The sequence below is a fragment of the Heptranchias perlo genome, chromosome 5 (assembly GCF_035084215.1).
Source record: "Heptranchias perlo isolate sHepPer1 chromosome 5, sHepPer1.hap1, whole genome shotgun sequence".
In the NCBI taxonomy this organism is placed as follows: domain Eukaryota; kingdom Metazoa; phylum Chordata; class Chondrichthyes; order Hexanchiformes; family Hexanchidae; genus Heptranchias; species Heptranchias perlo.
Genome location: NC_090329.1, coordinates 121,019,059 through 121,040,948, shown reverse-complemented (window position 1 = coordinate 121,040,948; position 21,890 = coordinate 121,019,059). Strand labels below are relative to the sequence as shown.

The 21,890-nt window shown below is 46.2% G+C and overlaps 1 long non-coding RNA gene and 1 other non-coding gene across 2 annotated transcripts in view; both read left to right on the top strand.

Annotated features, from left to right (window-relative positions):
- The first annotated feature begins 15,748 nt into the window (after positions 1-15,748).
- LOC137321511 (uncharacterized) overlaps positions 15,749-21,890 on the top strand; it is a 56,087-nt gene continuing 49,945 nt past the window's right edge. The window contains exon 1 of the long non-coding RNA XR_010962843.1: positions 15,749-15,878. This is a non-coding gene — a long non-coding RNA (uncharacterized lncRNA). The remainder of the gene's footprint in view (positions 15,879-21,890) is intronic.
- trnastop-uca (transfer RNA opal suppressor (anticodon UCA)) lies at positions 15,936-16,022 on the top strand. The gene has a single exon. It is a non-coding gene; the product is annotated as a tRNA-Sec (tRNA).

Here is a 21,890-nt window from a genome sequence, read left to right as displayed (position 1 = left end):
ATTCAACAGCATCACCATCGCCGAATCCCCCACCATCAACATCCTGGGGGTCACCATTGACCAGAAACTTAACTGGACCAGCCATATAAATACTGTGGCTACGAGAGCAGGTCAGAGGCTGGGTATTCTACGGCGAGTGACTCACCTCCTGACTCCCCAAAGCCTTTCCACCATCTGCAAGGCACAAGTCAGGAATGTGATGGAATACTCTCCACTTGCCTGGATGAGTGCAGCTCCAACAACACTCAAGAAGCTCGACACCATCCAAGATAAAGCAGCCCGCTTGATTGGCACCCCATCCACCACCCTAAACATTCACTCCCTTCACCACCGGCGCACCGTGGCTGCAGTGTGCACCATCCACAGGATGCACTGCAGCAACTCGCCAAGGCTTCTTCGACAGCACCTCCCAAACCCGCGACCTCTACCACCTAGAAGGACAAGGGCAGCAGGCATATGGGAACAACACCACCTGCACGTTCCCCTCCAACTCACACACCATCCCGACTTGGAAATATATCGCCGTTCCTTCATTGTCGCTGGGTCAAAATCCTGGAACTCCCTTCCTAACAGCACTGTGGGAGAACCTTCACCACACGGACTGCAGTGGTTCAAGAAGGCGGCTCACCACCACCTTCTCAAGGGCAATTTGGGATGGGCAATAAATGCCGGCCTTGCCAGCGACGCCCACATCCCGTGAACGAATAAAAAAAAAAGTAGTGCAGGGTGAATAACGTCAGTAGTGGAGAGTGAATAACGTCAGTAGTGCAGAGTGAATAACGTCAGTAGTGGAGAGTGAATAACGTCAGTAGTGTGGAGTGAATAACGTCAGTAGTGCAGAGTGAATAACGTCAGTAGTGGAGAGTGAATAACGTCAGTAGTGCAGAGTGAATAACGTCAGTAGTGGAGAGTGAATAACGTCAGTAGTGCAGAGTGAATAACGTCAGTAGTGGAGAGTGAATAACGTCAGTAGTGCAGAGTGAATAACGTCAGTAGTGCAGAGTGAATAACGTCAGTAGTTCAGAGTGAATAACATCGGTAGTGCAGGGTGAATAACATCAGTAGTGCAGGGTGAATAACATCAGTAGTGCAGAGTGAATAACGTCGGTAGTGCAGAGTGAATAACGTCGGTAGTGCAGGGTGAAGAACGTCAGTAGTGCAGGGTGAATAAAATCAGTAGTGCAGAGTGAATAACGTCAGTACTGCAGGGTGAATAACGTCAGTCGTGCAGGGTGAATAACATCGGTAGTGCAGAGTGAATAACATCGGTAGTGCGGGGTGAATAACATCGGTAGTGCGGGGTGAATAACATCGGTAGTGCAGGGGGAATAACGTCAGTACTGCAGGGTGAATAACGTCAGTCGTGCAGGGTGAATAACGTCGGTAGTGCAGGGTGAATAACGTCAGTCGTGCAGGGTGAATAACGTCGGTAGTGCAGGGTGAATAACGTCAGTCGTGCAGGGTGAATAACGTCGGTAGTGCAGGGTGAATAACGTCAGTAGTGCGGAGTGAATAACATCGGTAGTGCAGGGTGAATAACGTCGGTAGTGCGGAGTGAATAACATCGGTAGTGCGGGGTGAATAACGTCGGTAGTGCAGGGTGAATAACGTCAGTAGTGCAGAGTGAATAACGTCAGTAGTGCAGGGTGAATAACGTCGGTAGTGCAGGGTGAATAACGTCAGTAGTGCAGGGTGAATAACGTCGGTTGTGCAGGGTGAATAACGTCGGTAGTGCAGGGTGAATAACGTCAGTAGTGCAGGGTGAATAACGTCACTCGTGCAGGGTGAATAACGTCACTGGTGCAGGGTGAATAATGTCAGTAGTGCAGGGTGAATAACGTCAGAAGTGCAGAGTGAATAACATCGGTAGTGCAGGGTGAATAACGTCAGTAGTGCAGGGTGAATAACGTCGGTAGTGCAGGGTGAATAACGTCAGTAGTGCAGGGTGAATAACATCAGTAGTGCAGGGTGAATAACGTCAGTAGTGCAGGGTGAATAACATCGGTAGTGCAGGGTGAATAACATCGGTAGTGCAGGGTGAATAACATCGGTAGTGCAGGGTGAATAACGTCAGTAGTGCAGGGTGAATAATGTCAGTAGTGCAGGGTGAATAACGTCGGTAGTGCAGGGTGAATAATGTCAGTAGTACAGAGTGAATAACATCGGTAGTGCAGGGTGAATAACGTCGGTAGTGCAGGGTGAATAATGTCAGTAGTGCAGGGTGAATAATGTCAGTAGTACAGAGTGAATAACATCGGTAGTGCAGGGTGAATAACGTCGGTAGTGCAGGGTGAATAACGTCGGTAGTGCAGGGTGAATAACGTCGGTAGTACAGAGTGAATAACATCGGTAGTGCAGGGTGAATAACGTCGGTAGTGCAGGGTGAATAACGTCGGTAGTACAGAGTGAATAACGTCAGTAGTGCAGGGTGAATAACGTCAGTAGTGCAGGGTGAACAGTGGTCGGGCACACTAACTTTCCTGAAAGATCATTTTTCACTCTCCTATTTGCACAGCTCCTTTGAGTGCCCCACACAACTCATGTGTACTTCTTAAAACCCTGCTCAAGTCCCAACCCCGGCTGAGCCCTGCCCCACTCCAATCCTGCTCCTGCTTGAGTGTCACCCCCATTTGAGTCCCACTCGTGTTCTTGCCGCACCCCTGCTGAAGTGACACCCTGGCTGAGTGGTGCCCCCACTCGAGTCGCACCTCCACCCAAGTCCCAACCCTCCTTCAAGTGTTTCCCCCAGTCATGCCCTGCAACCACCTGCATACTCCCTCATTACTGCCTGTGCATGAGTCCCATCCCACCTGGGGACGCCCCTGCTTGAGATCCACTCCCCTCAAGGTCCACCCCCAGTCAAATCCCATCCCTGGATGAGTCCTGCTACTGATCAGGTTCTGCTCCCCACTCACTCGTTTGAGTTGCACCCCACCTGACTCGAACCCTCGCTTTCGTCCTGGACCTGTTTGAGTCCCACCTCCATTTGAATCCTGGCCCCCACTTAAGGCCCATGCTGGCTGGAGAACCATCATTATTTCTGGGCAAATGCCCTCGCTGTCATCTCACTTCCCATCACATTTTTGTTTTTTTTGCGCTGGATATTTTCTTAGGTTCAATATCACCAGCCACTTCTGTAAGTAGGGGACCTTATGTCCCCTATGCTCTGGAGTGTGTCCATTTCTGCCCATACCATCATTAGCGAGACCCAGGGATCATAACAGAGAACCTTTACTCTGGTACACCAGCTACTGGATTGCATCATGTGACACTACAGGATTCTGCTCTGTTCAACAAGCAGGTAGAACGTGCATTCTTACCTGGCTGAGAACTCAGACTCTGATAGAACAAATGGTTTTATTTAGCTAAAACAGATGAATGAACAACAAACCGTTTAATACAATGAAACATACGTTACTCTCCTCTCCTCGGCGTGTAAATCATAAAGATGCTGCTCGCTCTTTCCCTCGACTCAGGCCCAATATTCTATAAGCGTTCCACCGGTCTCCTCACCATAACTCATTCGTTTTGTGTCAAGGTGGCATGGTCCATCTCTGCAGCCATACTGAAACAACAGATAGCCGACATCTGCACCTTTTGGAATTACCCCAGCCATTCATTAGTATTGAAAGGATAGCTAACCTTTGACAACAGCAAAGATCAATATCCTGGAACTCCCTTCCTAACAGCACTGTGGGAGAACTGTCACCACACGGACTGCAGCGGTTCAAGAAGGCGGCTCACCACCACCTTCTCGAGGGCAATTAGGGATGGGCAATAAATGCTGGCCTCGCCAGCGACGCCCACATCCCGTGAACGAATAAAAAAAAGACACTTGTGATGAATGGGATGGCCCTGGGCTAAATAAACAATTAGCGTTTTGGACAACAACAACAATTTGCATTTATGTAGCGCCTTTAATGTTGTAAAACATCCCAAGGCACTTCACAGGAGCGATTATCAAACAAAATTTGACACCAAGCCACATAAGGAGATATTAGGACAGGTGACCAAAAACTTTATCAAAGAGGTAGGTTTTAAGGAGCGTCTTAAAGGAGGAGAGAGGGGTAGAGAGACAGAGAGGTTTAGGGAAGGAATTCCTGAGCTTAGGGCCTCGGCAGCTGAAGGCACGGCCGCCAATGGTGGAGCGATTAAAATCGGGGATGCGCAAGAGGCCAGAATTGGAGGAGCGCAGAGATCTCGGAGGGTTGTAGGGCTGGAGGAGGTTACAGAGATAGGGAGGGGCGAGGCCATGGAGGGATTTGAACACAAGGATGAGAATTTTAAAATCGAGGCGTTGCCATACTGGGAGCCAATGTAGGTCAGTGAGCGCATGGGTGACGGGTGAACGGGACTTGGTGCGAGTTAGGAAACGGGCAGCAGAGTTTTGGATGAGCTCAGGTTTACGGAAGGTGGAAGGTGGGAGGCCGGCTAGGACTTTCAATAGTGTAGTGGAGTTTTCAGTGTCCAAATGACCTGCAGGAACAGGCAGAAAGGACCTTAGTTTAACATTTCCCCCTGAAGGATGTCACCTCTGACAATGCAGCATTCGCTCAGTACTGCACTCGAGCGCTAGTCCACATTATGTGCTGAAGTCCTACTACGGGGCTTAGAACCAACAAGCCAGTGGAGCATGAAATCGGTCGGGGTGTAAATCGGGGGTCAGGCCTGATCCCACCCCATCCTCACCAGGCAGGTTAGGTTAAAATCAGGACTTATTTTTACCTAACATTAACAAAATGGCCCGTCTTGCTCCTCCGCCCACATATGAATATCCACAACGTTTTTTTAAAGCCAATTTGGATTATTATAATCTGTAGGCCCCAGAAGGCATTATTTCCATTTGAGTTCAATCTTCGTGTTACTGATGTGTTCCTATAATTATCAGGCTTCCTGGCAGTGCCAATGTCTCATGCCAAAACAAGCACTGGTGGTGAGCTGCCAGTAAATCCCACAACTTAAGCAAACAGGAAAAATCAGGCCTTTTCCAACTCACTGCTCCATTGATCTTTTTTGTCCTCGGGCTGAGAGATTTGCGGGTTAATGCTGTTTTCCCTGTTCCCACTCAGTTTCTGCATAACTTATCACAATACAGACTGATTTAGTGGATAAGATTGATGTGTAATGACGGGAGGGCCTAGGGCCATTGTACTTTGTGCAATATTATTCAAGCTTTGTGATTATGTATATTCAGGAGTGGAGCTGAGGGTGGACAATAAGTTTAAAATAATCCCCACAGCTCCCTAGATTGCTTAGGTGTTCTACTGGGTGTGGCACTGAGTCACACAGAGCAGAAGATCCTAGTTCAACCTCCAATTTGTGCTGAGTTAGCCTGGCAGCACTGCCCTGGGTTAGGGAGAGGAAGATTCAGAAATTGGGTTACTAAATAAGAGAACTGATGGAAGTAATCTCAGTAGTAGTCACACTGATCAAATATTAGCCAAGAGTCAAAGATTAGCTTTATTACAGTATCTGGAGCCTACAGCCATCTCTGCCCTATTCTGTGAACCTTTCTTGCTATACCCCTCAGCCTTATCACTTTTCTCTCTGCCTATAAAGCCCTTCTCCAAACATTTTTTTTGTAACCATGCTTTTGGCCACCTCTCCTAATTCTCCAACCACAGCTCAGTCCGTTCTCTCCTCTGTGAAGCACCTTGGATGTTTTATTATGTTAAAGGTGCTATATAAATTTGAATAGTTAATGGTGCAGCACTGGGATAAGCAGGCCTTGGTTATAAGGTGTCAGCAGTGGCTCAGTGTTAGCACTCTTGCCTCTGAGTTAGAAAGTTGTGGGTTCAAACCCCACTCCAGAGACTTGCACACCTAATCTAGGCTGACATTCCATTGCAGTACTGAGGGAGTGCTGCACTGTCAGAGGTGATGTCTTTCAGATGAAATGTTAAAGCGAGGCCCCGTTTGCCCTCTCAGGTGGATGTAAAAGATCCCATGGCACTATTTTGAAGACGCGCAGGGGCATCCTCCCCGGTCTCCTGGTCAATATTTATCCCTCAACCAATGTCACTAAAGCAGGTTATCTTGTCATTTACTTCATTGCTGTTTGTGGGATCTTGCTGTGCGCAAATTGGCTGCTCTTGTTTCCCTACATTACAACAGTGACTACACTTCAAAAGCACTTCATTGGCTGTAAAGCGCTCTGGGACATCCCGAGGTCGTGAAAGGCGCTATATAAATGCAAGCATTTTCCTTTAAGTCAAGGCAACCATAGGGATTCCATAATTGGCCTCAAGACTGTAAGAGTTGGAAAAAAGCATGGAAAAATAACAACAACATTGGAACAGTCCCTCACAGCAACAAAGTACCAAGGTCATAATTGGCACTAAATGGGAATGGCAGAAATAAAATGCCCGGAGGCTTTGTAGGAAATGATTCCCAAGGGACTGTGTGTTTGTTTCCCTGTACTGCACACAACAAACACATCTTGTTGACACTGCCGAGGTGTCACTTGCTTCTTGGTTCTCTCTCCCATATGTGTGATTCACCTATTACTGAAAACACATTCAGCAATGCTACCCTGCTATCAAATGTTTCTTAGTCTGGGAGCACTGAGGCAATGAATTGTATATCTGCTCACTGGGCCTAATGAGGCTGTATTATCATCTATTTAGGTGAGGTTTAACTGGGATGTTGTGACCTGTCTACTAAATAGGCCCATTCTCAGGCCTCTGTCAGTGCTATTTTGTGACCTTCTACTTGTATTTCTGACAGAATTGACCTTGGCTTTTATGTCCCAATGGGCCAAATAGGCTCCTGACACTCACTGTCGAAGCTTACTCTTGGCCAAGGCCCCGGAGGGTTGCCAGCTCCTGTTGAATTAAACATCACCGTCTTCTGGAGAGAAAGGGGAAACAACTGGAGGTAGAATATGAAGAGAAAAATATTACAATGCCATACAGACCAAACCCAGAGAACCGGCAACAGCTGACCAACAGCCTCAAAAAAAGTTAACACAGGCCCTCAAGAACAAAGCTGATTATGACATGTAAAAACAAGTAGTTACACAGGCTTTGCACACAACATTCCTTCGCTCGTACTGAAGGAAAGAAAATGTAAGTACTATACATGAAGGTGTGGAAATGTTGGTTTCAGGAAGAGGGGGTCTAGTTCAGAGAAACATAGCACCCCATCAAACTTACCACCCAGCTCTGCACCTTTCACATGGACAATCTCTCCTCCTCTTACCCTCCAACTTCATGTTGCAGGCAGAATTCTTTATAGATAGAATGATAAATAAAGAATTAGATAGATAGGAATTTAGATAGATGTCGATTTAAACAGACCTCTCGGTGGATAAATGGATGGGTAAAAATATAATTGGATAGAGATTTAGAAAGCTAGATATAGATTAAAGATCTAGACAAATATAGTTTTAGATAGATATAGAATTAGATATAGATTTAAATAGATAGATAAATAAAGAATTAGATAAATTTAAATATAGACAGATGGCCAGATGGATACAAATATCAGCAATGTAGATTTAGATATAACTAGATAGATAGAGATAGAAAGGTATACATAGATAGGCAGATAAAGATTTAGATAGATGGACAGATAGATACATAGCCAGATAGGCTCGGATAGATAGATAATAGATAGATGGATGGATAGATAGATAGATAGACAGATAGATATATGATGGATAGATACAGATCGATGATAGATATATGATAGACAGATAGATAGATGGATAGATACAGATAGATGATAGATACATGATAGATAGATAGGTAGAGAGATGATTGATAGATAGATAGATAGAGTAGGGAAATAGATGAAAGTATGAGGTGGAGTGCTTCTTCTCTCATACGTAACATTAAAATTTTTAAAACCTTCAATTATAAAGTTCGAATGAGTCCAGTGGACCAGCCGGGCATTTTTTAAATGTGTCATTGCGTTGACTGCAGTTACACTACCAATGCTAAGTCAAAACAGAGTGAGAATATCTACTGGGGTGATCACCCACCTCTCACTTTAATGGGTTTGGAAGTCATAGCAGCAACCTCACCCCTAGATCATTCTGCCAGTTTTGGAGCTGAAAGTGGTCCATGTTGACGTTGGTAATATAACTGCAGCTTTATTTATACAAAGATAAAACTTTGACAAGATTCAATTTTCTAATAAAAGAAACCATCAAACTTGTTCCCTGACACACAGAGCTGAAACATTACCAAAGGCATCAGATTGAGAAGAGATTTCCTGACATCTGGTGGAGGCGTCAGAAAACCAATGGAAAAAAATAGTTATCATAAACAAATTTTTGTCATATGATCTTGGAAATGATGCTGTGTGACATTAAAGGGCAGGTTGGTAAGGAGTCACTTTGTCCCATTGCTTTGCCTATTTTAAATTGTGGACAAAGTAATTTCTCGTGTGCATGTTAACCATTCCTAGGCTAATATCGCACTGTTGTAATTTCTAGGCTTCAGTTCAATAGCTGCCAACATCATGAAGCAGCCATTTTGGAGATGGGGGTCAACAAGAATGTCCATTAATGCTGACAAATCCCACCAATTTGAGAATTAAATAACAAATAAACTTCCCTCTGACATTTTCTTAATATATAATATGGAACAGCATAAAAATACCTGATGGACAAATCTGTCCACACAAAAAAATAGTTAAGGCACAGACTTAGCTACTAATGTGCTCAATAATCTAGGCCGCACTGTGGGAGTGCTGCGCTGTTGGAGGTGCCGTCTTTCGGATGAGATGTTAAACTGAGGACCCCTCTGCTCTCTCACGTGGATGTAAAAGATCCCATAGCACTATTTCAAAGAAGCGCAGGGAAGTTCTCCCAGGTGTCCTGGCCAATATTTATCCTTCAACCACATCACAAATACAGGACAGGATTGCACATCTCCGATTTCCTTCGTCAACCACTGGAGGCCGTGCCTTCAGCTGCCCAGGCCTTAAGCTCTGGAGTTCCCTCCCTAAATCTCTCCACCTCACTGCATCTATCTCCTCCTTTAAGTTACTCCTTAAAACCTATTTCCTGTCCTAATATCTCTTTATGTGGCTCGGTGTCAAATTTTATCTGAAGCACCTACGTTAAAGGCGCTGTATAAATGCAAGTTGTTGTTGTTGGGGTCTCCAGGAATCATAGAATCGTTACAGCATGGAAGGAGGCCATTTGGCCTGTCAAGTCCGTGCCAGCACTCAGCAGGAGCAATCTAGCTCGTCCCACCCCACACCCCCCCGCACACCCCCACCCCGCCCTTTCCCTGTAGCCCTGCAAATTTTTTCCCTTCAAGTACTTATCCAGTTCCCTTTTGAAGGCCATGATTGAATTTGTCTCCACCACCCCCTCGGGCAGTGCATTCCAGATCTTAACCACTCGCTGTATAAAAAAGGTTTGCCTCATGTCGCCTTTGGTTCTTTTGCCAATCACCTTAAATCTATGTCCTCTGGTTCTTGACTCTTCCACCAATGGGAACAGTTTCTCTCTATCTACTCGGTCTAGATCCTTCATGATTTTGAATACCGCTATCAAATCTCCTCTCAACCTTCTCTGTTCCAAGGAGAACAATCCCAGCTTCTCCAGTATATTCACGTAACTAAAGTCCCTCATTCCTGGAACCATTCTAGTAAATCTCCTCTGCACCCCCTCCAAGGCCCCCACAACCCTCCTAAAGTGCGGCACCCAGAACTGGACACAATATTCCAGCTGTGGCTCATCATAATTTCCTTGCTTTTGTACTCTATGCCTCTATTTATAAAGCCCAGGACCCTGTATGCTTTTTTAACCGCTTTCTCAACCTGCCCTGCCACCTTCAAAGATTTGTGCCCCAGGAATGAAAGATTAATCTTGCAAACTGCTGCAAACAACCCAGGATGAAAATAATAGGGGCATTAAAAAATGTATTTTATTTTTCATTTTTTTTGAGCACTTTCATTTATTAGTTATAAATATATATATAGGAGACAGGCAAAATGGTGGTTTATAACTTGGCCTAGGGGTTGGAAGTGGGAGGCCATCTGATATAACCTTGGGGATCAAGGGAACATAGAAAGCAAAGCTATGGAGTTTCCAGAGTGACTGATAGCGGTTGTGATTACTCGCAGTGAAAAGTATTGGCATATTTTCCTGCAGAAAGATCCTTTTCCCCGAGAGATGCATTACCCCTTTAAAAAGAGAGAGAGAGAGAGAAAGCGAGCGAAGTGGTGTTGGCACCGGAGTCGCTGCCCTCCCATTGAGAGGCTCTAAGCGCTTTAGGATTTGCGTCAAGAAACCAGCTCGTTAAAGCAGCAACGTCTCGATATCGTAAAATCCCAAAATAATAGCTGGCTATTTTTGTCCAAGGCGGGAGGGGTGAGGAAACTATTCGCAGAGCTTGTGATTCGATTGTTCCACTTTGTTCACTGACTTTGCAAGAAGACAAGAAACTGGGCAATAAAAAAAAGCATTGGTGCATTTAGATATTAGCAAGACACATGTCGGCTATATTCCTATATATTTATATGAATATACAGCTGATTAACTGGCGACGATTTATCTCTATGATTTAAATACAGGAAAAAAATGTGAAATCTGTTTCTTGTTCATTCCATGGACATTTCTTGAGTTGATTTGGAGGTTAATAAATGATTGTCTGTCTCTCGCTATTTAAAGTATGCCCGGTATTTTATTGTAATTCATCGGCTTATTAATCCCGAAGAGGGGGAAGAGAATGGCGTTTCGTTATTTACTGAATACAGCTGGGGAGGGAGGCAGAAATACTGGATTTAAGGAGGGGAGAAAACTGGGATAAAGGAGATAAATTGAAGAGGAGAGAAGAGGCACAGGGAGACAGATAGGGAGAGAGGGGTGGAAAGAGGAGGAGATACTGGAGGGAGAGAGGGAACAGGAATAGACAGGGAGAGATAGGTAGACCTGGAGAAAGAAACAGAATTAGATGGGATGGGGAAGGTAGAAAGAAAAAGGGGAGAGAGGGAACGAGATAGAGGATAGAGGAGAAGAGAAATTGAGAGAGAGAAAAGGAGACAGTGATATTAGAAAGATGAAGCGGGAACAGCTGGCTTGTATAACGGTAATAACTTTTTATAGTGACCGTAAAGCAGCTTAAATGCAGACATGTGAGCATTGTTTTGACTGTGTTACTCCCTCTGCCCCTATCAATGTGTGTGTGGGAGTGACTATTGCAGGTTCACAGTCGCTACATCCCATTCATTCCCAACGCGGTGGGCTGCACAAGCAGAATAAACTCCCATTTGTTGTCCTTTCCCACACATTTTATATAAAGCACGACAATGCCCTTGTCGCCCCCTCCTCGGCTGCTGCCTGCCAGGGCTTTGGTTTACATCATTCGCCCCTGCTTCCTGACCCCATCGCGCCTCATTTACCGGCACCAAGAGGCTGAGGCTGCCCGGAATCGGGATGCTGGAGGCTGAGTCACAAACCCCAGCGAGCGCTTTCCAGCCCAGCCAACTGAGTCATGGGGAAATCGGGACGGCGGGAGGGGGATTGCAACACAATATAAGAGCCACAGGGAGTGGGAACACGAAACAAAGTAAAAAAAAGACAAGGGATGTGACGAGGGAAGCACCAGAATTATAGGCGATTGGAGTGAGTGGGGAAAAATAGGTCAAAGAAACAAGGAAAACAAAATAGGGGAATGAGGAGCAGCAAAGTGTTCCAGGAAATAGAAGGGGGGAAAGAAAATCAGGGATTGGAGCGGGGAAACAGAGAGAGAGGAAATAGAGCGAGGAAGAAAACAGAGAGGAAATAGAGTAAATAAATGGGGAATTAGAGTAAGGAAGTAGGCAGAGGGATAATAGAGTGAGGGAATAGAGTGATGCAGTAGGCAGAGGGGTAATAGAGTGAGGGAATAGAGTGATGCAGTAGACAGAGGGGTAATAGAGTGGGAGAATAGAGTGATGCAGTAGACAGAGGGGTAATAGAGTGAGGGAATAGAGTGATGCAGTAGACAGAGGGGTAATAGAGTGAGGGAATGGTAAGAAAGTAGACAGAGAGGCAACAGAGTGAAGGAATATAGTGAGGAAGTATGCAGAGGGTTAATAGAGTGAGGGAATAAAGTAAGGAAGTAGACGGAGAGGTAAAAGAGTAGGGGCATAGAGTAAGGAAGTACATAGAGGGGTAAGAGTATCATAGTATGGTACAGCAACATCCTGGGGTCACCATTGACCAGAAACTTAACTGGACCAGCCATATAAATACTGTGGCTACAAGAGCAGGTCAGAGGCTGGGTATTCTGCGGCGAGTGATCACCTCCTGACTCCCCAAAGCCTTTCCACCATCTACAAGGCATAAGTCAGGAGTGTGATGGAATACTCTCCACTTGCTTGGATGAGTGCAGCTCCAACAACACTCAAGAAGCTCGACACCATCCAGGACAAAGCAGCCCACTTGATTGGCACCCCATCCACCACCCTAAACATTCACTCCCTTCACCACCGGCGCACAGTGGCTGCAGTGTGTACCATCCACAGGATGCACTGCAGCAACTCGCCAAGGCTTCTTCGACAGCACCTCCCAAACCCGCGACCTCTACCACCTAGAAGGACAAGGGCAGCAGGCACATGGGAACAACACCACCTGCACGTTCCCCTCCAAGTCACACACCATCCCGACTTGGAAATATATCGCCGTTCCTTCATCGTCGCTGGGTCAAAATCCTGGAACTCCCTTCCTAACAGCACTGTGGGAGAACCTTCACCACACGGACTGCAGCGGTTCAAGAAGGCGGCTCACCACCACCTTCTCAAGGGCAATTAGGGATGGGCAATAAATGCCGGCCTCGCCAGCGACGTCCACATCCCATTAATGAATTTTTAAAAAGCACAGGAGGGGGCCATTCAACCCATCACACCTGTGCTGGCTCTTTGAAAGAGCTATTCAATCAGTCCCACTCCCCTGCTCTTTCAATTTGCTTCCACCGCCCTTTCAGGCAGTACATTCCAGATCACTACAACTCGTTGCATAAAAAAAATGTTTCCTCATCTCGCCTCTAGCTCTTTTGCCAATCACCTTAAATCTGTGTCCTCTGGTTACTGACCCTCTGCCACTGGAAACACTTTCTCCTTATTTACTCTGTCAAAACCCTTCATGATTTTGAACAACTTTATCAAATCTCCCTTAATCCTCTCTGCTTTAAGGAGAACAACCCCAGCTTCTCCAGTCTCTCCACATAACTGAAGTCCCTCATCCCTGGTACCATTCTAGTAAATCTCCTCTGCACCCTCTCTAAGGCCTTGACATTCGTCCTAAAGTGTGATGCCCAGAATTATTCAGCACAGTACTACCAGCTGAGGCCTAACCAGTGATTTATAAAGGTTTAGCATAACTTCCTTGCTTTTGTACTCTATGCCTCTGTTTATAAAGCCAAAGATCGCATATGCTTTTCTAACAGCCTTCTCAACTTGTCCTGCCACCTTCAAATATTTGTGCATATACCTCCTGGTCTCTCTTCCTGCACCCCCTTTAAATTTGTACCATTTAGTTTATATTGCCTCTCCTCATTCCACTTACCAAAATGTATTACTTCACACTTCTCTGAGTTAAATTTCATCTGCCATGTGTCTGCCCATTTCATCAATCTGTCTATGCCTTCCTGAAGTCTGTTACTATCCTTCCCATTGTTTACTACATTTCCGAGTTTTATGCCATTTGCAAACTTTGAAGCTATACCCTCTATATGCAAGTCCAGGTCATTAATATATATTAAAAAGAGCAGTGGTCCTAATACTGGCCCCTGGGGAACACCACTGTATACTTCCCTTGAGTCTGAAAAACAATTGTTCACCATTACTCTCTGCTTTCCTTCCCTTAGCCAATTTTGTATCCACACTGCCACTGTCCCTTTAATCCCACAGGCTTTAATTTTGCTAACAGGTCTATTATCAAATGCCTTTTGAAATTCATATACACAGCATCAACTGCACTACCCTCCAACCCTCTCCGTTACTTCATCAAATAACTCAATCAAGTTAGTCAAACACGATTTTCCTTTAACAAATCTGTGCTGACTTGCATTTATTAGCCCATACTTTTCCAAATGCCAATTAATTTTGTCCTGGATTACTGCCTCTAAAGGTTTCCCCACCATCGGTGTTTGGCTGACTGGCCTGTAATTGCCGGGTTTATCCCTCTCCCCATTTTTGAACAGGGACATAACATTTGTAATCCTCCAGTCCTCTGGCACCGCCCTCATATCTAAGGAGGATTGGAACAAGGAGAAACTGTTTCCAGTGGCAAAAGGGCCGGTAACCAGAGGACACAGATTTATGGTAATTGGCAAAAGACCCAGAGGCGAGATGAGGAGAATTATTTTTACGCAACAAGTTGTTATGATCTGGAACGCACTGCCTGAAAGGGTGGTGGAAGCAGATTCAATACTAACTTTCAAAAGGGAATTGGATAAATATTTGAAGTGGAAACATTTACGGGACTGCGGGGAAAGAGCAGGGGAATGGGACTAATTGGATAGTTCTTTCAAAGGGCCGGCACAGGCACGATGGGCCAAACAGCCTCCTTCTGTGCTGTATCACTCTACGATTCTATGATTCTATGAAAATAAACAAGCAATGCAGAATTTCAATGCAAAGTATGGCCGCTCAATCACCAATAGCACCCTGGAGGACTACGAACCTGTCTGACTCAGATATTGGATTATGCCACAAGGGATTGACTCACTTCCAACTGGGAGCCGACACTACTTCAAAAAGGTGTCACTGCATAATAAGTATAGAAAAGTGGAATTAAAAGGGTACGAGTGGAGGAAATAAAAAGGTGATAAAGAGAGAAAACAGTGACGTCGAAGCAAGTGGCAGACTGAAGAGATGGAAAAAAACGATATGTCTGGGGAAAGAGACACAAACTTTAGATGAACGAGTACCAGACAGAATTGATAGAGGAAAAAGACGTCAAAAGTAACACAGGGAAGGAGGAAGAGTTAAGACTAGTCATGGTAGGTAGGTGAAAGTAAAGAGAGCAAGTGGCAGTTAAATAAATAAATATAGAATCATAGAATCATGCAGCACAGAAGGAGGCCATTCGGCCCATTGTGCCTGTGTCGGCTCTATGAAAGAGCTATCCAATTAGTCCCATTCCCCTGCTCTTTCCCCAAAGCCCTGCAATTTTTTCCTCCTTCAAGTATTCATCCAATTCCCTTTTGAAAGTTATAACTGAATCTGCTTCCTCCACCCTTTCAGGCAGTGCATTCCAGATCATAACAATTCACTGCCTTAAAAAAAAATTTCCTCATCTCCCCTCTGGTTCTATTGCCAACCTGTACAAATAAATAGTCAAATCTCAGCTTCTTGAATTAGGAAGGACTGCAGTTTTAATTCAGGGGTCAGTTACTTGCACATTTGTGATTTTGGGATTCTGCTTTCAGTTAGGATCCTGCAAGGAATTTACTGAGAACGTTTCTCGGAACAATCAGTTACCAATTATCCTTGGGGTCTGATTTTCTGGAAAGTTATGGAGAGTAGATTCAGATTGAAACTCTGATGTGGAAAGGATTAAAAAGCTGCTTAAATGCCAACCTGAGAGGCTGAGAATGCATTATTCTTTAGCAGGTTTTGCGTTATTATTTTGGGATTGAAATCACCCCCAGGGCAGGTCGACGATGCAACATTACTGAGAGGGACCTGGTTGTAAAATTACATTTGAGTCTGGCGATTCGGAACGTCAGTCATTATCATCCAATAGGCGTGACAACCAATCAGAAAGTGCGTAATTTGCATATGAGTCGGCAGAGTGCGGCAGCGATGGTCGACGTCATCGATGTGAAATGAGTCGAAACTTCTTTTAATTAACGTGATTCTACTTTCGTTGTTCTGGTTTGAAACCGTGCGGAATGAACGAGTCAAGAGAGAAAGAACCAAATCACCACAAGGTAAAGGTGATGCACAAGTCGGTGGTTTATATACTAGTGCAACAGTTCTTAACTAATGCCCGGATGACCCTCAGTGGTCTGGGGTGCAGGCTTCAAACCTGTAGCTGTTTAGCGACAGAGTGGTTCAATTCCACCTTTCGGGCGACACTGTTGACTTTCATCATCAATGTAGACTTTTTTTTAAAAATCCTTTTCGTTTAGGCTCAAGCAATACCAACAACAGCAACTTGCATTTACATAGTGCCTTTAACGTAGTAAAACATCCCAGGATACTTCAAAGGTAGGTCATGCCTAATGAACCTGATTGAATATTGGAGAAGTTACTAAAGTAGTGGACAGGGGACTGTCTATGGATGTTGTTTATATGGACCTACAAAAGGGCGTTCGATAAAGTCCCTCATAAAAGACAGTTAGCTAAAGTTGAAGCTTATAGAATTGAGGGCAAATTATTGACCTGGTTAAGAAATTGGTTGAGCAGCAGGAGACAGAGAGTAGGGATAATGGACAGGTACTCAAATTGGCAGCAAAAGCAAAATACTGCGGATGCTGGAAATCTGAAATAAAAACAAAATGCTGGAGAAGCTCAGCAAGTGAGGCAGCATCTGTGGAGAAATAAACAGAGCTAACGTTTCAGGTCGAAGACCTTTCGTCAGAACTGGAAGATGTTAAAAGAGTTAAAGTTTTTAATCAAGTACAGAGCCAGAGAAAGGCGGAGGGGAGGAAGGGGAGGGGAGGATAGAACGAAAGGGAAGGTCTGTGTTAGGGTAGAGGGCAAAAGTGATTAAATGACAAAAGGGATGATGGTGCAATGCAAGGAAGGCGGTAATGGGAGAGGTTAAGAAACAAAAGATGGGTCAGGAGAAGCTGTAATTGGCAACAGCGGAACCATTACCAGCACCTGCTGACTGAAAAAATGGGAACAGTGGTTAAGATCTGAAGTTGTTGAAATCAGTGTTGAGTCCGGAAGGTTGTAAAGTGCCTAAACGAAAGATGAGTCGCTGTTCCTCGAGCTTACGTTGAGCTTCATTGGAACAGTGTAAGAGGCCAAAGACAGAGAGGTCAGAGTGGGAGTGGGACGAGGAATTAAAATGGTAAGCGACTGGCAGGTCAGGGTCACACTAACTGCACCAACTCAGTCTATTTCAGAGTTATCCTGGTCCGCAGTTCCATTTCATCCTTTGCCTCATTCGACACTTTAACAAAAAACTTTATTTCTTCCTTTCAGGTGTCAAGGACCGCAAGCTTCAACAACTCTTAGATACCAACACCCCTCCTGATCCTTCTTCCCCTTCACTTTCCTCTGACTTTTTTTTTATTCGTTCATGGAATGTGGGCGACGCTGGCGAGGCCGGCATTTATTGCCCATCCCTAATTGCCCTTGAGAAGGTGGTGGTGAGCCGCCTTCTTGAACCGCTGCAGTCCATGTGGTGAAGGTTCTCCCACAGTGCTGTTAGGAAGGGAGTTCCAGGATTTTGATCCAGCGACGATGAAGGAACGGCGATATATTTCCAAGTCGGGATGGTGTGTGACTTGGAGGGGAACGTGCAGGTGGTGTTGTTATCATGTGCCTGCTGCCCTTGTCCTTCTAGGTGGTACAGGTCGCGGGTTTGGGAGGTGCTGTCGAAGAAGCCTTGGCAAGTTGCCGCAGTGCATCCTGTGGATGGTACACACTGCAGCCATTGCGCGCCGGTGGTGAAGGGAGTGAATATTTAGGATGGTGGATGGGGTGCCAACCAAGCGGGCTGCTTTGTCCTGGATGGTGTCAAGCTTCTTGAGTGTTGATGGAGCTGCACTCATCCAGGCAAGTGGAGAGTATTCCATCACACTCCTGACTTGTGCCTTGTAGATGGTGGAAAGGCTTTGGGGAGTCAGGAGGTGAGTCACTCGCCACAGAATACCCAGCCTCTGACCTGCTCTTGTAGCCACAGTATTTATATGGCTGGTCCAGTTAAGTTTCTGGTCAATGGTGACCCCCAGGATGTTGATGGTGGGGGATTTGGCGATGGTAATGCCGTTGAATGTCAAGGGGAGGTGGTTAGACTCTCTCTTGTTGGAGATGGTCATTGCCTGGCACTTGTCTGGCGCGAATGTTACTTGCCACTTATCAACCCAAGCCTGGATGTTGTCTAGGTCTTGCTGCATGCGGGCTCAGACTGTTTCATTATTTCAGGGGTTGCAAATGGAACTGAACACTGTGCAATCATCAGTGAACATCCCCATTTCTGACCTTATGATGGAGGGAAAGTCATTGACTCCATCCCTCCCTCCAATCTCACCCTTTGTTGTGTTTCCCCGCTGACCTTCCCTTCTCTGACCCCGAACGATCAGTCCTCAGCAAAGGCCTTAGCTTCATCCCCGTATGCCCCCACCTCAATGAATTTCGAGATCGACACGATGCTGAGCTCTTCTTCCAACACCTTTGCCTCGGCGCCCACTTCTTTGGCCAGGAGTCTTCCCCCTGCACAGCAGACCCATTCTCCCGTCTTCAGAATTCTTGTTCCACCTGGACCCCCCCCCCACCCCACCACCCCTGGCCTCTTACCCTCTCTTGATCTTTTCATTGCGAACTGCCGGCATGACACCGGCCATCTCAATTTCTCTACTCCCCTCACTCACTCTAACCTACCTCCCTCTGAACTTGCAGCACTCTGTTCTCTCAAGTCCAACCCTGACATTGTCATTAAACCTGCTGACAGGGGCGGCATTGTTCTCGTATGGTGGACAGATCTCTACCTTGCGCAGGCTGAACGCCAACTCTCCTCCTACAACCCCCTGGACCATGATCCCACCGCCGAACATCAAGCCATAATTTCCCAGACCGTCACTAACCTCATCTCCTCTGGAGATCTTCCCCCCACGGCCTCCAACCTCATAATACCCCAACCCCATACAGCCCGCTTCTACCTCCTTCCCAAGATCCACAAATAGGATTGCCCCGGGAGACCCATCATTTCAGCCTGTTCTTGCCCCACGGAACTTATTTCCTCCTATCTCAACTCTTTTTCTCCCTTTGTCCAGTCACTTCAGACCTACATCCGCGACTCTTCTGACGCCCTCCGCCACTTTAACAGTTTCCAGTTCCCCGGCCCTAACCGTCTCCTTTTCACCATGGACGTCCAGTCCCTCTACACCTCCATCCACCACCAGGACTGCCTGCGGGCCCTCTACTTCTTCCTTGAACAGAGGCCCAACCAGTCCCCATCCACCATCACCCTCCTCCACCTGGCTGAACTTGTTCTTATGTTGAGCAACTTCTCCTTTGACTCCACTCACTTCCTCCAAATAAAAGGTGTCGCTGTGGGAACCCGTATGGGTCCCAGCTATGCCTGCCTTTTTGTGAGATACGTGGAACATTCCTTGTTCCAGTCCTACTCAGGTCCCCTCCCTCACCTCTTTTTCTGGTACATTGATGACTGTATCAGTGCCGTTTCCTGCTCTCGCCTCCATTTCTGGGGATAGGCTGTCATCCAATATCTATTATAAGCTCAATGACTCCCACAGCTACCTTGATTACACTTCCTTCTGCCCTGCTTCCTGTAAGGACTCTATTCCCTTCTCCCAATTTCTCCATCTCCATCGCATCTGTTCTGACAATGCCATCTTCCACACCAGTGCTTCTGCTATGTCTTCCTTTTTCCTCAACCGAGATTCCCCTCCACTATAGTTGACAGGGCCCTCGATCGTGTTCGTCCTATTTCCTGCAATTCTGCTCTCACCCTTTCCCTTCCCTCCCAGAACCATGATAGGATCCCCCTTGTCTTCATCTTCCACCCCACCAGCCTCCACATTCAATGTATCATCCTCCGCCATTTCCACCAACTCTAGCACGATCCCACCACCAAACACATCTTCCCCTCCCCTCCCCGCATTCCGAAGGGACCGCTCCCTCTGCGACACTCTGGTCCACTCTTCCATCATCCCCAACACCTGCTCTCTCCCCACGGCACCTTCCCATGTAAGCACAGGAGATGCAACACCTGCCCCTTCACGTCCTCCTTTCCCACCGTCCAGGGTCCCAAACACTCCTTCCAGCTGAAACAGTGGATTACTTGTACTTCTTTCAATTTAGTTTACTGTATTCACTGCTCACAGTGCGGTCTTCCCTATGTTGGGAGAGCAAACGCAGATTGGGCGATTGCTGAACACCTCCGCTCTGTCCCTAAGCGTGACCCTGACCTGCCAGTCGCTTGTCATTTTAATTCCCTGTCCCACTCCCGCTCTGATCTCTCTGTCCTTGGCCTCTTACACTGTTCTAATGAAGCTCAACGTAAGCTCGAGGAACAGCACCTCATCTTTCGTTTAGGCACTTTACAACCTTCCGGACTCAGCATTGATTTCAATAACTTCAGATCATAACCACAGCTCCCATTTTATCGGACAGCAGGTGCTGGTAATGGTTCTGTTGTTGCCATTTACAGCTCCTCTAGACCCATCTTTTGTTTCTTAACCTGTCCTGTTACCGCCTTTCTTGCCTTGCATCATTTCACTTTTGTTATTTAATCACTTTTGCCCTCTACCCTAACACAGACCTTCCCTTTTGTTCTTTCCTCCCTTTCCCTCCCTTGCCCCCTTTCTCTGGCTCTGTACTTGCTCAAAAACTTTAACTCTTTTAACATCTTCCAGTTCTGATGAAACGTCATCGACCTGAAACGTTAACTCTGTTTCTTTCTCCACAGATGCTGCCTCACTTGCTGAGCTTCTCCAGCATTTTCTGTTTTTAACTCAAATTGGCAGGATGTGACTAGTGGTATCCCACAAAGATCTGTTTTGGGACCTCAACTATTCAGCGTATTTATTAACGACTTAGATGACGGGATAGTGAGTCACATATCCAAGTTTGCCGATAACACAAAGATAAACAGCATTGTAAGCAGTGTAGATGGAAGCATAGAATTGCAGAAAGATATTAGTAGATTAAATGAATGGGCAAAACTGTGGCAACTGGTTTTCAATGTAGGCAAATGTAAGATCATCCACTTTGGACCTAAAAAGGATAGATCCGAGTACTTTCTAAATGGTGAATAGCTCAAAACAGTGGAGGTCCATAGAAACTTAAGGTCCATGTACATAGATTATTAAAATGTCATGAAAACAGAAAATGCTGGAAATATACAGCAAGTCAGGCAGCTTCTGTGGGGAAAGAAACAGGGTTAACGTTTCAGGTCGATGACGTTTCGTCAGAACTGGAAGAAGTTGAAGATTAAACAACTTTCAGCATTCCGCTCTCTCAGGTCCAACCCTGACATTGTTATTAAACCTGCTGACGAGGGCAGCGCTGTTCTCGTGTGATGAACAGACTTGCGGAGGCTGAACGGCAACTCTCCGACATTTCCTCCTACCCACCCCGGACCATGACCCCACTGCCGAACATCAGGCCATAGCTTCCCAGACCGTCACTGATCTTATCTCCACCGGAGATCTTCCCCCCACGGCCTCCAACCTCATAATCCCCCAACCCCGCACATCCCGCTTCTACCTCCTTCCCAAGATCCACAAATAGGATTGCCCCGGGAGACCCATTGTTTCAGCCTGTTCTTGCCCCATGGAACTTATTTCCTACTATCTTGACTATTTTTCCTCCCCTTGTCCAGTCACTTCTGACCCACATCCACGACTCTTCCGACGCCCTCCGCCACTTTAACAATTTCCAGTTCCCCGGCCCTAGACGTCTCATTTTCACCATAGACGTCCAGTCCCTCTACACCTCCATCCCCCGCCAGGACGGCCTGCGGGCCCTCCGCTTCCTCCTTGAACGGAGGTCCAACCGGTCCCCATCCACCACCACCCTCCTCCGCCTGGCTGAACTTGTTCTTACATTGAATAACTTCTCCTTTGACTCCACTCACTTCCTCCAAATAAAAGGTGTCGCTGTGGGAACCCATATGGGTCCCAGCTATGCCTGCCTTTTTGTGAGATACATGGAACATTCCTTGTTCCAGTCCTACTCGGGTCCCCTCCCTCAACTCTTTTTCCGGTACATTGATGACTGTATCGATGCCGTTTCCAGCTCTC